Source organism: Microcebus murinus, chromosome 3, assembly GCF_040939455.1.
Source record: "Microcebus murinus isolate Inina chromosome 3, M.murinus_Inina_mat1.0, whole genome shotgun sequence".
Lineage (NCBI taxonomy): Eukaryota > Metazoa > Chordata > Mammalia > Primates > Cheirogaleidae > Microcebus > Microcebus murinus.
The window spans coordinates 62,838,655-62,856,569 of NC_134106.1; the positions used below are offsets into that span (position 1 = coordinate 62,838,655).

The 17,915-nt window shown below is 44.1% G+C and overlaps 1 protein-coding gene across 3 annotated transcripts in view; it reads right to left on the bottom strand.

The window, feature by feature from the left end:
- The window catches only part of EVA1A (eva-1 homolog A, regulator of programmed cell death), a 60,009-nt gene extending 59,170 nt beyond the window's left edge, over positions 1 to 839 (bottom strand). For 2 of the 3 annotated variants that reach the window (XM_076000923.1, XM_076000919.1), the window contains exon 1: positions 164 to 470. The gene's annotated coding sequence lies outside the window, so the exon portion shown is untranslated. Of the gene's footprint in view, positions 1 to 163; positions 471 to 765 lie in introns of those variants that run through there. The other variant, XM_076000920.1, reaches the window with a different exon arrangement.
- Between the last annotated feature and the right edge of the window lie 17,076 nt (positions 840 to 17,915).

The window sequence follows — 17,915 nt, forward strand, 5'->3', positions numbered from 1 at the left end:
AACCCAGCCTGCAACACCTGGGCAGGGGCTCGGGAACAAAGCAGCGGCTTCAGGTCAGAAGTGCTCCGGGTGTTTCCGAAGAGGGGGCGCTCTGGGGAAGCCGCGTCCCGCCGGGGATGCCGGGCACCCCTGCGCCCAGGGCGCGCTCTCGGGCGCCGCTTACCTTCGCCGGGGCCGCCGGCGCGTACTTCCGGGGGCTGCGCTCGGGGTGCGCGGGGCCGAGCCCGGGGACCGGGAGCCGGTCACCGAGGGGAGGACGCCACAAAGCGCTGCCCGGAGCTTGGGCCGGCACCGGCGCCTCGGAGGGGAATTCCGGCGGACCGGCCGCCGGGGCCGGGGCTGGGCTGGAGACGCGGGGTCCCGCCTGGGCGCTCACGGGGTCCCGGCCTGGGCGCTCACGGGCCGCGGCGCCGAGCCCCGCAGCCGCTGGAGAAGCCCGAGTCAGTGGGAGGAAAAGGTTGTCTCATTTCCTTCGGTCTCCCCCCTCCTCCACCCCCTCGGCTCCGGACCTGCCCTCCCTCTCCCCCGCCCCCTTCCCCAAGCCAGCCGCCCATGTGGGCGCTCGCAAGACTCGAAACCTGAACGGCCGCGGCGCGCGGCGCCTCCCTCCGCGCCAAGTCGGTTCACGCTCCCAACTCCCGCCTGCCGGCCTGCCTGCGCTCCTCACTGTCTCCGGGCCCGGGAGGTTCCCACCGTCCGCCTCCACCCTATCCCGGACTTCCAGCCTTCCCCGCCGCTGGGACGAGCCCAGATTTGAAAGCAGACCTCCGAGCTCCTGCCAGCACCCATCCTCTCATTCCTGCCCCGTCGCCTGCGCAGAGCCTGTGTTAAACAACCCAACCCAGACAGGAAATAACCACTTACTTTGTTAAATTTGGTCAACTTTTTTTTTTTCCGAGAGAGGAGTTAAAGCCTGATGCATAATCTCGAAGGAATGTTCATTTTTATCTGAAGGAAAGCAGCTGAGGTCTTTGTTTGGCCTTGTCCATTCAGGGTTGGGGTTTTGTTTGTTAAAATCAACAAGTATTTATGGAGAGTCTGATAGGCGCTGGGCTGGGCGCTGGAAATGCAGAAACAAACCAGAAGGGCACCCTGTCACCAGACAATCGTAGTAGGTGATTAGTGCAGGGAGAGAGGAGGTCCAGGGGTGCAGTGGTCTCTTAAGAGATGGGTCAACGAATGGAAGAGCTTTCTATGGAATAAAAACAGCATGGTCAGAGGCAAGGAGGAATGAGAACGCTCTGTCAGGAGACAGTCTAGTCAGAACACAGCCAGGGTAGTGAGTGATGGCGGGAACCGGGTAGAGTGTGTTGCTCTAGTCCACCAAGAAAGGACAGGAGCTGCAGGGAGCCATGTGGTGGAATTAACAAGATCTGATGGCCAAGGGCCTGATAGGGTAAAGAGGAAGAGAGGATGAAAGAGAGAAGTAACTCCCTCAGAGTAACCAGTAACCAGGTGGATGACCAAAATCTGAGAGAACCTTCTGAGCTGCTACTCCAAGTGTGGTCCACAGGCAGGCAGTATTGACATCACATGGAAGCTTCTTAGAAATGGAGACTGCATTTTAACAAGATCCCCAGATGATTCAAATGTGTATTAGAATTTGGAATATACTGACTGTATATTAGACTCACTGTATACTAGACTGTGGAGCCCTGACTGTATATTAAAAACACCTGGGGAAATTTAAAAGCCAACCGGAGGCCCCAGCTCCACCCCCACAAATACTTTTTTAATTGGTCTGGGGTGGGGCTCCTACATTAGTATTTTTGAAATGCTCTCCAGATGATCTAATATAGCCAAAGTTGAGAACCACTGTTCTAGACGTATTCAAGAGCTTCTTCGTTTAACCTTGAATGCAGCTCATCAGAAAGGGAAAAAATACCCATGTGCAGATGAAAACATAAAGACAAGTTATTCCGCTCTCCTACAGAGGTAACTGGTCAAGTAGAAAGGACCCTTGTTTCCTAAGCTAATCAGGAAACCAGGTTCTAGCCTCAGACAGCCACTAAATTCCTATAAGAATTTAGGCAAGTACTCCCCTCTCAGACCTCTGCTTCCTTATCTATATATATATATATATATATAAAAAAAAAACCCACATACCTGCCTGATTGCAAATTCCACACCCTGGCGTGCAAGGGGCCATCATCAGAGCTCCCCCTAACTCTCCAGCTTTCTCAGCAGGCACATGGAAAGACGGTGCTGAGAAGCAGGGTTTTCTGATATGGTAACTGCGTGTGCTAGTCCAGAGCGCAGCCATGCACGAATTACCAAAGACTAGAGGTTTGTGTGCTGAGCACAGGGGCACACACAAAACTGGTGTTCAGTAAATGTGTTGAATGAATGAATGAACAAATAAATAAATAGGGAACAGGTAGGTGCCAATAGGTGAGCATAGACTTTATACAGACTAGCCCTAATCTAGAGCCTGTTCATTTGCCCCAGGCTGGAAAAAGGACAATGGAAAGCACTCTGGCCCAATCTAGCCTTGGATTTAAAAACACCACCACTACTAAGAACTGTTAATATGTGTTGAATACTTAGTACACACCAGTCATTAAGCTAGTGTTCCACTTATAAACATTACCTCATTTTATTAAAATGAAGCAGATGCTGTTGAAACCGTGTGCTTCAACAGGTTTCAGGAATCACGGTTATGGAGGGACTAGTGCTGCTGTCTAGGTTAGCCCCTGCCTCTGGTTGTGCAGCAGGGCATAGCTGCATCCACTGCAGGTCAGACAGCCCCCTTAAGGTTTCTGCAAGTCATTTTCCAGTACGTGCATCCTTGCACGGAAATGAACCTTCAGAGAAGTGACTGTCCCAGGGTCCTGCAGAGGGAGATTCTCCCAGGAGCTATGGCGGAGGACCTATGGGTTATGGCTGAGCCTTGGTAAGGGACTCCTCAAAGCAACCAACTTCATGGCTGCATGGGTGTTCATGTGTATGTGCAGGCATGCACTTCCTTTAATGAGAGCCTCTTAGGTGCCAAACCCTATGCCAGTCTTTCCACATATATTTCTTTTTTTTTCTTTTGCAATTTTTTTTATTTCAGGAAATTATGGAGGTACAAACATTTTGGTTACATGTTATGACTTTGCCACATCCCATACATGATTTGAGATGTGCCCTCCCCCCCACAATGCTTGCTGTGTCCATTAGTTGTGAGTTTACCCACCCCCAAACCCCCTACCCCCAAAGAGTATTACTACCATGTGAGCACCTTAGTGTTGATCAGTCAGTGCCAGTTTGATGGCGAGTACATGTGGTGCCTATTCTCCCATTCTTGTGATATGTCACTTCAGAGGATGGGCTCAAGCTCTATCCTGGAAAATATAAGAGGTGCTAGCTCACCATCATTTTTTATAATCGAGTAGTATTCCATTGTATACATATATATGATATGACATATATTTCTTTTAATCATTGCAGCATCCTGCTTGGTTAAGTATTCTTATTCTCTTATTTTATAAATAAGAAAACTGAGACATCATGAAGTGCAGATCTGTTTGTCACTGAAGCTCAGGTTTCTTAAGAGGTACACTCTCCTGCAGCATGCTCCACGTCCACCACGCCTGCTCACCTCCTTCCGTGGCAGGGGAGAATCCTCATTTCAAGTCCCATTCACTTGTTAATGGTTACAAGGCATCAAAACTCTCTGTGTCTCATTTTCCTACCTGCAAAATAAATTGTCCTTGATTGCTCTTTCCTTAAGGTACTGTGAGTGTGGTTCCACACTCCATAGCCTGAGAGGAGATGAGGAGAGATAACCCACGTGCTGTTAAAAGCAACTGAAAACAGTGGGGTGACTCACCCCAAGATGAGAGGGCCCAGTACTTCACTAATAGCACAAGTGTCATAAAAGAGGGAACCAACTATTTCCCATCTCTAGAGAGATATATGTACAGAGCAGCATTCAATATTAAGACTTTAGGACAGATGCAAGGAAGGGGTGTTAAGCCCCTGTGCTAGACCTGGGCAGATGCTCAGTGGCTACCCAGCGAAGCTGCTAGGCCTGGCTTTACAGGGTCTGCTGGACTGGCCTTAAGGATGAAAGTGGTCGAGGAACTCAAGCAGGGCTTGGGATGCACAAATGAGACAGGTGGGGCAGAAAGAGGGAGTCTGTGTGCGCAGGCATAGCGTGCAGCTCCAGTTCTAACCAGAGATAGGGAATTAGAAGAAGAAAAGGGTTCATCCTAGGAAGCCAGGGTCTACAGCTCAGGATCTCAAGTAACCACGCCATGTCTGGGTCCAGGCCCAGGGCTGTGAGCTAGGGCTGTCAGTGTGGGCAGCCTTGCAAATGTGGACAGATTATGCCAGCAGCCCTGAGCCCCCTGCAAAGTGCACAGGGCCTCCAGGGTGCTGGTGGTCAGAACAGGAACTACCATTCCTTGCACTGCTGTCCTGACCAACAGTACATCCAGCTTATGGAAAAAGTCTGGATGCCAGAAGCCCTTCCGTTACTACAAAGAAGACGTGGCACAAATGTCGTGATAATAAGATTTGATAGAAGGATGGCTATGTCCAGGTCATCACTGAGCACCATTGATGAGCTACTGTTTGACAAGACTCCAGCCACATTCCTGGTTCGTCCACTTCCAAAACTCCATCCTTCTTTGCATGACAACAATTTGATGATTTTACACAAGTTCATTGTGGCAAATTTTTACTAGTTTTTGCCTCAAACAAAAATACAACCTAAGGCTTTGATTACCCCCATAAACAAACTAAGGCACAAAACCCAAAGGCAGACAACAAAGCCAGGCTGAGCTACCAGCTGAACCAAGTTGAGACCTTTAGACCCCCATAGTTTACTGCAAAATGATGAGCTGCTGAAGGCACCACAAGATGCCTGCAGTGAGGAATGTCCAGATATGCCCTCACCTGAAATCATCTGGCACTACATAACCCATTTGTCTATCAGTGCAGTTCAGCTTAACTGTCATTTGCTGGAGACTTTCTGCCCTTCCCAGGGAACTATCTAGACACCATAGGCAACCTTGCTGCACATCACAGTCAGCCCTCACCAGGAGAGTGTTCTGAAGACACCAGCTGCTGCACTCCAGACCTGACCAATTGTATCAGAATCTCTAGGGATAGGGCTTCTTAAAAAAAAAAAAAAAAAAAAAAAAAAAAAAAAAAAAAAAAAAACCTTTGCAGATAATTAAAATGTGCAATTAGGATTGAAAGCTACTTCTTTAGGAAATGCTGAGACAAAATCCAGGTCCTCACAGATGAGAAGTTTACAAAACAGTAAGGAGCTTGGTCTAGTAGTGGATGGTCTCTGAAAGTCATCAGGAAAAGGAAAACATCAAAATTTCTGGCTGGGCGCAGTGGCTCACGCCTGTAATCCTAGCACTCTGGGAGGCCGAGGCGGGTGGATTGCTGGAGGTCAGGAGTTCAAAACCAGCCTGAGCAAGAGCGAGACCCCATCTCTACTATAAATAGAAAGAAATTAATTGGCCAACTAATATATGGAGAAAAAAAATTAGCCGGGCATGGTGGCGCACGCCTGTAGTCCCAGCTACTCCAGAGGCTGAGGCAGGAGGATTGCTTGAGCCCAGGAGTTTGAGGCTGCTGTGAGCTAGGCTGATGCCATGGCACTCTAGCTCGGGCAACAGAGTGAGACTCTGTATCAAAAAAAAAAAATTTCTCCTGCCTGAGGCATATTAAGACGATGCCAAAGGGACAAAAACATCCCTGGACTTACCTCTGCCTTGAGTGAGTGAAATCATCCCCACATGGTAGGATGTGGGGATTTGCCTACCACACAAGGTAGGAAATCTGGTTCTGTCCCAAGAAAGTATAAATGATTGAAACCAGGATCTTTGCCTGCTTCCACTACGGCACAGCTATTTACAAGGAGCCTTCAAACTTCCAGCTCTTATTAATTCCAGAAGTAGTAAATGATCTCCAGGAGCGTTAGAGCAAGGCAGGCATGGAAACCGAATAATGAAAGACAAAGGAAATTGCCTCATGGCCTGATGAGAGGCTAATGGATGTGCAGACAGAGACACCAATGTGTCACCATTAATGATGTCACTTTAGGAAAATCAGAAGGCAGAAAAAAAAATTTTTTTAATGCTTTGCCCTACGGTCATTTTGTATTTATTCATCTCGGCAAAAGTGAACTTGAAAAGAAAATGTATACTTGTTTAAAATGTTAGTTTGGGGAAAGCAGGACAATCTTTCTCCCTGTCTTCCTTTCTCCTTCCTCTCTCCCTTCCTCCCTCCCTTTCTCCCTTCCTTCCTCCCTCCCTTCCTCCCTCCCTTCCTCCCTTCCTTCCTCCCTCCCTTCCTCCCTTCCTTCCTCCCTCCCTTTCTCCCTTCCTTCCTCCCTCCCTTCCTCCCTCCCTTTCTCCCTTCCTTCCTCCCTCCCTTCCTCCCTCCCTTCCTCCCTTCCTTCCTCCCTCCCTCCCTTCCTCCTTTCCTTCCTTCTTTTTCTTCCTTTCTGCCTCCCATTGTCTCACTTTTGCCATTACGTTCCCTGGCAAAGTAGTGGGATTTCTGTTAAGGCTCAGAGATAGTCATTAACCAAATGGCATTCAAATTCATTCATTCCGTGACAACCTGCTGAAATGACACTAGCCATTTGATAGTACTAACTACTAATATCGCCTAGACACCAAAGGTTGGAGAATGCAGTACCACTTATTTATAGTCCAACCTTTCACCAACTTTTTATAAGGCCTACTGGATGCCTTTAACTGCCAAATAAATCAATGTTGACAGCTACACCCCTTCAGAAGTTCTAGTTTCCAGATGTAGATAACCTGGACAAGTTCTCCAGACCTTGTCTCTTTTTTTCAGAAAGTGAAGTTTTACCTGTATGGAGGAATGTGAGAGGATGTTGAGAGTACCATTCAGTTGTTTCAAAGAACTTTTAGTAGAACTAAAAACTCCGGGGAATATATGTCGCACAGTTAAGTCTCTGCGATGTTCTAATCACTTCCCCTACCTTTCTTAAAACTTAATGTGCCCCAAAAGGATGAAATAATGAGTAAAAAGCATACATTAAGTTTCATCTTTATCTGTTATATCGCAGAGCTTATCTCACTGTATCATTTCCTCAAAGGCCCCAGGCAGAAGAACAGAGATCTAAATACTCAGCTCAACTACTTTATCTTGCTTGGGGTCATAAGTAGAAATCAAAATATTTCTCTAGCTAGTTGCTGCTGCCCAATACAACATTACTTCTGATTAATGATAGGTTTTTAATCAAAACATATCCACCAGTTAAACCATAAACATAGCGTAGTATAAATTTTGCTCCCCCCCCCATCATTTTCTAAAGGGAAATTCTCAAGCTGACACCTCCTTTACTTTTTTCATCTTAGCTAACAAGGTTAAATAAGCATAAACAGAACTCAAATAAATCACCCATAAAAAGCCCTCTCTTTCTAGCCAAAAGGCAGCCACTGTAAAAATGAGAAATTTCAATTATAAAAAATGAGACAATGGAACTATGAAACATGCCTGGAGAAATTGCTAATAGTTGTTCTTTATGAAAATGCAAGTTAGATCCCTGGCCACAATGTACATGACCTCAAAAAGTTGTCAGTAAGATAAACATTTTAAAAAATAAAATCAATACCAGTCTATTTTTATATTGAAAATACCATTGGCTCTCATTATAAAATCGAGACATCCCACTGCAGTTTTGTCCCATGACCTGTTAAAAAACCACCTTCATATGTAGAAAATGATGCATTTTTAGAGAAAAAGGAAGCAATAGAGTTTGAGTAAAGTTTAAAATTTGAATTAAAGTAGCTCAACCCAACAGCATAACTGAACTGAATTCTGAGTCCTGTTTTAGCGTTCTATTACAAGACTGCCTGCAACTCTCCCAAATCCCTCAAGGACTTATTACCTGTAACTCTGTGGAAGGTGTGAGCCTGAGCAATTAATAAGGTGATTTGGTTTGAAAAATAAATGGGCAAAACACAGGACAGATGACAAATCACACCAAATTCTTAATTCCCTTGAAGAGTGTACACTAACCAGAACAGATGGTTAAGGGGGCCCCAAACTTCTGAAAAACCCCACAGTGCATGCATTTAATCAGTTCTTTAATTCATAGATTTCGTGGTAGCAAGCTCTGTGACATGGTGCCCTCATGCACAGGTAAGCCAGACCTTATCAGCAAACTAGATGGCAATGCGTTTATGGCCCCCGTGCCCAGATCAGAGTGATTTCCATTCCTCAACTTGTGTCTGCGACCAGCAACCAGTCAGCCTTCTGTGCCTGGACATCTGTGGTAGAATTTGGGATCCACCGTAGATGTGAACAAGGAATCTAAGATTTCGATCCTAGCAGCAGAAGAGCTAATAAATGAAAGGCTGATTCATTTGCTTCACCAAAGGGTCCACACTAGGTATCATTTAAATGAACAGGTTTGGTCGGGCGCGGTGGCTCATGCCTGTAATCCTAGCTCTTGGGAGGCCGAGGCGGGCGGATTGCTCAAGGTCAGGAGTTCAAAACCAGCCTGAGCAAGAGCGAGACCCCGTCTCTACTATAAATAGAAAGAAATTAATTGGCCAACTGATATATATATAAAAAATTAGCCGGGCATGGTGGCACATGCCTGTAGTCCCAGCTACTCGAGAGGCTGAGGCAGAAGGATCACTCGAGCCCAGGAGTTTGAGGTTGCTGTGAGCTAGGCTGACGCCACGGCACTCACTCTAGCCTGGACAACAAAGCAAGACTCTGTCTCAAAAAAAAATAAATAAATAAATAAATAAATAAATAAATGAACAGGTTTGATAATGTATTCATAACATGACACACTTGATTTATTTTAAGCGGCTTGCTACACTTCTAGAAGCAGAGGGTTTACTTGTACTGAGAAGCGCAGAGGAACAGAGCTTCCACACAGCTGTGTGGTTTCAAACTGCTTGGGCACGCTGGAGGTTTGGTCAGGAGTCCTCGGTGCTGTAGAGCCCTGCTTGCCAATCCTTTCCCCCCTCAGCTTTATTTCCTCTTTCCTTGTCTTTAATCTTCCCACTGCCTCTGATCCTCCCCCAGCATTGAAAACATGTTAATAAATAGTTATTAAATAAACCTGTCAGATTTTGGACCCATTTCTAGAAGTTTTTTTTCTTATTATCTTTAATTGTTTTAATAATCAAACTTCTCAAACAAATACATGTATTCAATATCCTCACTTAACCCTCTTCAATCCTCAACTCACTGTAGTCTGCTTTTTATCCCGGAAACTCCACTGAAACTGCCCTCGTTAAAGTCACCAGTGGCTGCTTCCTGCTGTGTTGGAGATCTCTCTGCAGTTTTTGCTGCTGTGGCCCTTCCTACTTTGCACTCTCTCCTCCCTTCACCTCTGCATTTCCCCATTTCCTAGAGCCCCTCCTGCCTTTGGGATCACACCTCTGTGACTTTCTTTAACTGGCTTTGCTTCATAACAGACACATCTGTTCATGTCACTAAAATGCCCACCTCTTACACGATAAAATCGGGACTCTTAGCATGGGCTGCAAAGCCCTTCCGGGGGGCGGCCCCTACCTGCCTCTCCCACCCGCCCAGGAACAGCCTGTCTTAGGCTTCAGCCATGTCAACCTTTTTGCACTTTCCCAAACATGTCATGCTATTTCACGCTTCTGTACCTTTGTACAGAATGTTCTCAGCTCCACCCCCGTCCTCCCCTGAGGAATTCCAGCTCATCTTTTAAGACTCAGAACAAAGGTGAGCCATTCCGGGAGGCCTTGTCTGCCCCCAGATAGAGGCAGCAATCCCACCTGGGTCCCCGGCAGATGTGACGCGTCTTCATCGTTGAGCTCTGCACCCTGTGGCCTCACCCAGATCCGAGTCTCCTGATCCGGAGTTTACCTACAGAACCTACCACACAATTAGGGTGCAAGAAATGTCACTCGTCTTTTATTTCTCTAAGTTGAATTTCATTTGAACTTCACTCCCTATTCGCTCCATCGAAAAATTTAATTTCAGTTATTACTGGGGCATCTCCATTCCCCAGGGTCAGTGGAGGGTCCTGGTGATTTTTGTAGGATGCGGAACATGCAAAGAAGGTGCCACAGACTCTGTCTACACAGTCACCACATCCAGGTCTATTGTCCAGCCCTGCATGGAGCCACGAGGCAGGTTCTTCTGAGGGTTGGGACTGGGGTTTTTTTCACAGGGATTCTCAAGGACACAGCCCTTAATGTTTAGTCCTTTCTACCCCCCTCCCCAACGAGCCCCATCAGCTGCCTTCATCGTGGGTGCTGCTGGAAAGCAGGGTCCAGACGACCATACCTCATGGACACCCCAACGATCTGTTCTTTCTCTCCCTTTCAGGGACCCCCATAGGCCCCAGTCAGCTATGCACCCTCACACACAAGGAGCAGCAGGATTCCCCTCGGGGAGCACTGGCAGTGGAAACAAAGAAATAGGGATGTCTTCTGGAAAGTCTGTTTTCAGCCCGGGGAACTAAACAGCTCAGGAAGATAAGGGCATGACAGGGTCTTGCTACCTTCTTGAGACAGAGAAGGGGACCCACAGCCAAAAGAACAAGACACAGATGAAAAGCTGCATAAATTATTCTGCCATACAACCCTCTATGGATTTGTCTAATTCATTAAAAGCAGAAATGTCCACGAAAAACACAAATGGAATCGCACTCCCAAAGACAGACACCTCCACCTGGCAGCCCTCTTCTCTCAGCCTAATCCTGCTCCCTGTGCCTTGCCCAAGGAGGGAGCCCTAAAATGGCTGGGGTCCTCCATCTGCGGCCCAGGAACACGGCTCACATGGCTGAGTTTATTTGAGCTGCTGACTGGGGCTGCTGACGCAGGGCATTTGCCGCAGCTGCACTAACCCACTTTCTCTCATGGATGATTTTAATCTCTTTAATTTCTGCCCAGCCTGTGAGAAAACTGAAAGCATGGTTGGGAGGGGGTGGGAGACAGAAGTTACAGGTCATGAGCTGAGTAGCAGCTAAATCCTGTGGGAGGAAGCGACCGCGAGCGTAATCCTTTCAGGAAAACAAGTATTACTGGAGAGGAGAAAGCTGCCAATGTAACTTTGTTCCAAGAATAAATAGCACATTTTCCCTCAGTGTTTGCTTTTCTCTCTTTGATCCCCTTGAAACCCTCTGGAAATGCCTGGCCAGCATTTTTTCTCCCTGCTGAGGCTGGGCAGAAGGAGCCACAAGCACTCGCTTGAGATTCCTCCAGTGAAGGCAAACGCGGGGCTCCCAGGCACTGCTGGAGCCACGAGGCTGTGGCAGCCAGGGATCCTGACGCTGGAGTGAGGTTTAATCACCACAGATATGTCACGGTGTTTCCAAACATGCTGTCACAACGCCAGAAGCAGTTTCAAAGGCAATAATCCTGGAGAGGGTCTATTTGACCAAAGCCACTGGGAGTCTGAAAATGGGAAAGAAAAGGCAAAGCTCGAGTGGGTTAATGTTTAGCTCTGGTCCCAGGCGGAGTGAATGCCTGCACACACCACGGCCAGCCGACAAGAGCATGCCCTCGCCCTGGGGAGTTTACGGCTCAAGTGCTCTAGAAACCACGGTCCTTACTTACTCATGTGCTTTCCCGCTCTTCTCCCAGAAGGAGGTGAAATGAAGCTATCTGGGAGAAGCGGCGATGAAAGTCTTGTCATCAGACAGACCTGCGTTCAGTTCTGGTTCTCTCACTTACTAGTTGTGCTAAGACAAGCTAAGTACTCGGCATCCTCATCTGACAGATGGGAATAACAATACTTATCTTATACGATGGTCATGAAGAATGTGTGAGGTGATGGATGCAAACACTTCACATCACACTTGACTCCAAATGTTCAATAAAAATCAATTCCCTTCCACCACTGCCCCCCACCCCCAATGGCACAGCATCCAAATCAGAAAATACTTACTAAGCACTGATTAATGGAAAGACTTATACCAGGCTTGTGCAGGAAGCCAAGAGTATAAAACCCATTCAGTTAGAAACGATATTCAAAATGAGGATCCAAGCCTGGAAAGTGTCAAGTAACAGGCACATGTGATGTCATAACACAGCCCACGAGGCATTGATCAATGACCAGCCCTGACAGTCAGTGCTAGGGATGCCCCTGAGGGCAGAGGTTTCTAAGGAAAAGCTTTATGGAGAAAGCCAGGCTTGCTCTGGACAGAGAGGCAAGGAACAACTGGAAAAGCTAGTAGATGTATCTGACTTGAGTAGGAACATCTTAAGTGAATTTTGGGAGATATTTGGAAAGGAATTTGGGAAATGTGGTAGGCGAAACATGGTGTGACAAATTCTTTGTCAGTCTCCCCTTTGAGAAGTAGAGTTTATGTCTCTTATTGAATCTGGGCTGGTTCAGTGACTGCCTAACAGATAAGATGTAGCAGAAATGATGCTATGCCAGTTTTACACCTAGCCCTTAAGAGAACCAGTAGCTTTTACTTCCTACTTCCTGCTTCCTGGCACGTTTGCACTTTAGACACTGTCTCTAGGAATCTAGCCATCATGCTGTGAAACATCCAAGCCAAATAGAAAAGTCATGTGTGGCTCTTCAATCAAAAGCCCCAACAGAGCTCACAGCCCACAGACAGTAATAAAAACCAGTCATGTGAATGAATCATCTTGTATATTCCAACCCAATCAAGCCCCCAGATGACTGAAGCCATATTTGATACCACATGGAGAAGAACCATCCAACTGATCCCAGGCAACCAACGGAATCTTGAGCGATTGGCACTTGCTGTTAGTTACAAATTATCTACACAACAATAGATAATTGAAACAGGAAGTCTTAGGGAAGGCATTGAACATCAAACACCAAAATCTATATTCATCATTATTATCATCATAGAAACCATTAGTAAATGATCACTATGTGCCATACACTGTAAGTTTTTATATATTTTTTAAGTTTTATATAGGTTAAAATTTTAACCCACTTATAAACCTGTGAGGTTAGTACTATTATTCATATTTAATGGTCAAAACCCCTAAAATTTGGAAAGGTTTTAAAATTTGTTCGTAGTTATACTACCAGAAAATAGTAGAGATGGGATGCAAACTATTTACATTCTGACCACTCTCAAACCTGCCATCTTTCTGCAAGTAAAATAATTAATGGACATACTGATAATCTAGAGACATTAAAACAACTCTTCCAGCTGGAAATTGGCAACCAGTTTGAAAAACCACAAGCTTCCTGGGCTTATCAGATCATCCCAGGAAATAAAATGGCAATGAGTTTAACTCTTATTGTTTAGTGACTGTATAGGTACATAAGACAATTTGAGACAAACAAGAATGAAAAGTTTATTCAGGAAAATAGAAGCCACTTGTATTAGTTATCTATTTTTGTATAATCACCCCCTACCAAAAAAAACCAAACAAACAACTTAGTGGTGTATAACAACAATGATCATGTATTATCTCTCATGGTTTCTATGGGTTAGGAATTTTAGAGTAGCTCACCTGGGAAGTTCTAGCTTGGAGTCTCTCAGTAGGTTGTAGTCAGATGCTGGCTGGGGTGTAAGTTATCTGATGACTTGCCTGGAACCCAGGGTCCACTCCAAGGCAGCTCACATCCATGACTAGCACGTTGGTGCTGGTGGTTGGTGGGAGGCATCTGTTCTTCATCAGGTGGCCCCCCAGAAGGCTATGTGAGTGTCCCCATGGCTGGACAACCGACTTCCCTGAGAACAAAGCTTCCAAAAGGCAGAAGCCACAGTAGCTTTTAGGATATAGGAGTCTCAGAAGCCACACACCAACCCTTCCACCTTATTTTTGTGGATTCACAAGGCCATCTCTGATTCAGTGTCGAGGGGACTCCACAAGTCACAAACACCAGGAGAGAGCAATCACTGGGGGCCATGTTGGGGCTGGCTACTGCGCTCCACCATCTACTCCAAGAGGACATTTGGGGCTTTTATATGTGTCTATAGGGCTACAGAGCAAAGGTCAAAGACGTCTTTTGTGATCATCCCAGCCTGCATCACCAACATAAGAAGTTGTGAAGGACTTATGTGGAAGTTATTTCGAAAGTCAGGAAACTCCTACCATCTATCTCAGCCTGCATCCCTGAAGTGAGAGATTCTTTATAGGCCAACACTGGCTGTCTCAGCTGCCCACAGCACTAAAGAGTTGGTTTATTCACTAGAGAGTTGGTTATTCACTAGAGAGTATGATTAAGCTGCTAAAAACCTTATGTCTGCCTTCTGCCTATGCCTACAAGTACTTCCTGAGAGTGTAGCCTCTCCCACTCCTCTGCCTTCCCATCTCAGGCAAACGCTTCTTATGGACTGACACTAACCTGGGATCACAGAGAGAAGAGGATTCTGGGAAATGTCATCCTGGCTTCTCTCCTTGGCAATGCAGGGAGTTCGGGCAACAGAGTGAGACTCTATCTCAAAAAAAAGAAAAAAAAAAAAGAATTTCTCTTTATTCTTTATGTTCTACAGGTCCCATTAATATATCTGGTTTTGAGTTTACTTCATCATGCTTGGCACCCTGTGTGCTCTCACAGTCATAAAACTCATGTTTCTCTTTAGCTCTGACATGCTGTTATGATTGCCTATAATATCAACTTTCTGCCATATGCCATTTCCTTCATTTGATGCTTTTTAATTCCCTATTTAATTTGTGTCAGAAACTTTTTGCTTGCCTTCCATTGTCATCTCATTCATATTTTTTATCTCTTTAGTGCTTTCTGTGTGCCTCCTACCATACTATATCCCAATTTATGAACTAGCTCCAAAGAGTTCCAAGTCTAGAGTAAATCCCATGTATTGATTTGCATTTTAAATTTCAGAGAATATATTGACATTTCCAAGATTTATGATTCTTTTTTTTTCTATGTCAGTAATTTTCATGTTTAAGATTCACATTTAAATTGTTTTTGTTTCGCAATTCCTTGTACTTTTTAACAAATATTATTCTCTTCTTTAACCCTTCAGATATTGTGTTCATATGTGCTAGGCATATTCATTCCTTATAATAATTCTATATTGGTACTCTTATTATCTCCATAGTGCAAATGGGAAAACTGAGGTGGAGGAAGATAGCTGAGTAAAAGTCAGTCTTCTGGAAAAAAGATTAAGGTAGAGAAAGGTAAATCTAAAAGAGGAAATGAAAAATATTTGGCACAATATTCTCATCAAATTAACCTATGCAATTTGAATCAAAATTTCAATAGGCATTTTCATTGAAATAGACAAACCGATTCTAAATTGCATATGGAAGAACAAAGGGCCAAGATGTAGCCAAGATAATTCTGAAAAAGAGGAACAGAAACAAAGAACTTGACCTACAAGTGATATAGGCTTAGTATAAGGTAAAATAGTAAGATAGTAAGCAAGTAAGACAGCAAAAGCCCAGAGACAGGCAAATGGGTCAGTGGGGTAGCCCGGAAACAGACCCATGTATAAAAGAGTCCTTGGTATAAAGCAGATGAGGTAGTGTAAAATCACTAGGAGAAAGACAGAGTATTTAATAAATAGAATTGGGATAATAGAATAGAATAATAATGTATTAATATAATAATAATAGAATAGAATAAAAGAATAAATAGAATAAACTTAATTTCTATATGGAAATTTCCATTGTTGGAAAATACCATTGGATCTCCACCTCACACCATTATAAAAATAATCATATCTAAATGACCTTGAAAAGGGAAAGAACTCCTAAATGAGATACGAAAAACCAGAAATTATAAAGACTTACTTAATTTGGCTATATCAACACTAAAACTTCAGTACTATTAAGGCCACATTAAAAAAAAAGTTTATGTTTTAAAAAGAGACCAAAGGCACAATAGAACGCATTTTCAACATATGTAATTAATAAAGTTGAATAATAAAGTTGAGTAAACTTTATTTTTTTATCCAGAAAAGACAGACTTCTACAAAATAAGAAAAAGATGAACAGCACAATAAAAAAAAAAAGAAGGGGCAAGTGTTCCTTCCTTATGTTCACAGAAAAACATAAAAGGATGATTAGTTTATGAAAAGAGTAGCAGCAGGAAAATGAAAAGTAAAACAGCACCAAGGTTCCACTTAACATTTCTCAGCAGGACAAAAGCTGAAAGTCTGACATATTCCTGTTGGCAAGGATGAAAGACAACAGGAATTGTCAAACACTGCAAATAGAAGTACGATTCGGTTCAACCACCTTGGAGAACTGTTTCATAATAACTGGAACCCAGAAGCTGACAATCCAGTAATTCCAAGTCTAGGTTAACACCTTGGATGACGTCCTTTACATGTACTCTGTAAGACAGAGGAATATTTATTTCAGCTCTGTTTGCAATCAGCATACTGGAAACATCCTAAATGTCCATCCTAAGGAAAGCAGATACATAAGTATTGGTGAATATATACAATAGAATACCAAAAGACAACCAAAATGACTGAACTGTATTTTTTACATATCAACCAAAATAAATTCCAACAACATAATGTTGAGTGAAAAACATTGCATAACAGTATGTACCATATGATACTATTTATGTATATTTTACAAAACAAATTTTGATGTTGCTTGCAGAAATATATGTATTTATACTTTTATATGACAAATTCATGATAGTACTTGCTACTGGGGAGGGAAGAAGGTAAATGAAATTGGGGAGGTAAGCAAAGAAGAATACAACTTTATTGTAAGGTTTTATTTCTTTTTCAAAGACTAAAGAAAATAGAATAAAATGTTGGCATTTATTTATTTTTGAAGTTGGTATCATAGACTAATGTTTGTATCCCCCCAAAATTCGTATGTTGAAACCTAATCCCCAGCATGTGGGTATTTGGAGGTGAGGCCCTTGGGAGGTGACTAGGTCATGAGAGCAGAGTCCCCATGAGTAGAATGAGTGCCCTTGTAAAAGACACCCCAGAATAGTCAAAGGTTAGTTATCAGAAACAAAAATACAGCTAGAGAGGAAGAATAAGCTCTTGTGTTCTATAGTACTATAATTAACAAAGACTATAATTAACAACAATTTATTGTATATTTTCAAGTAGCTAGAAGAGAGGATTTTGAATGTTCCAACACAAACAAATGATAAACATTTGAGGTGAAGGATATGCTAATTACCCTGATTTGATCATTACACATTGTATACGCATATTGAAATGTCACACTGTAACTCCATACATATGTATTAATACAAGTATTATATGTTAATTAAAAATAATAAGAACAGCAAAAAAAAAAAAAGAGGGAGAGAGAGAGACCCCAGAGAGCTCCCTTGCCCCTTCTGTGATGAGGGGAAACAGTGAGAACAAGGAAGTGAGTCCTCAATAGACACCAAATCTGCTGGTACCTGAATCTTGGACTTCCCAGTCTCCAGAACTGTGTGAAGGTAAGTTTCTGTTGTTTATAAGCCGCCTGGTCTATGGTATTTTGTTACAGCAGCCTACATGAACTAAGACAATTGGGTAAATAAATAGCCTCTGTAGTCCTTTTGTAATTTTTCTCCAATTAAAAAATCAAAGGAGGCTGAGGTGGCATGTGCTTTGTAGTCCCAATTACTCAGGAGGCTGAAGTGGGAGTATTGCCTGGAGGCCAGGAGTTTGAGGCTACAGTGCGATATGATCATGCCTGTGAATAGTCACTGCACTCTACCTTGGGCAACATAGTGAGACCCCATCCTCCCCCCAAAAGATTTATTACCCTTTCTATAAGAGCATGTGAAACAAAAGTTTTAACATTCTCTCATGTCTTGGTATCCTAAGAGTCAAACAGAATAACACCAAACACTGAGGCTGGGCTCACTCAGAAGCACCAGAGTTTCTAAGAGAGAACAGCCATGATGAAATTGGTGGTCCCAAGTCAGTCAGAGGACCCCATACCCTGCAGGAGCAATGCTGAATGCTGCCAACCTGCCCTCTTCAGCCATCTTAAAGGAGTCCTCTTGCCTCTAGAGCCCCCCTAGCTCATGTGCCAATCATGGCCAGGTCAACCCAT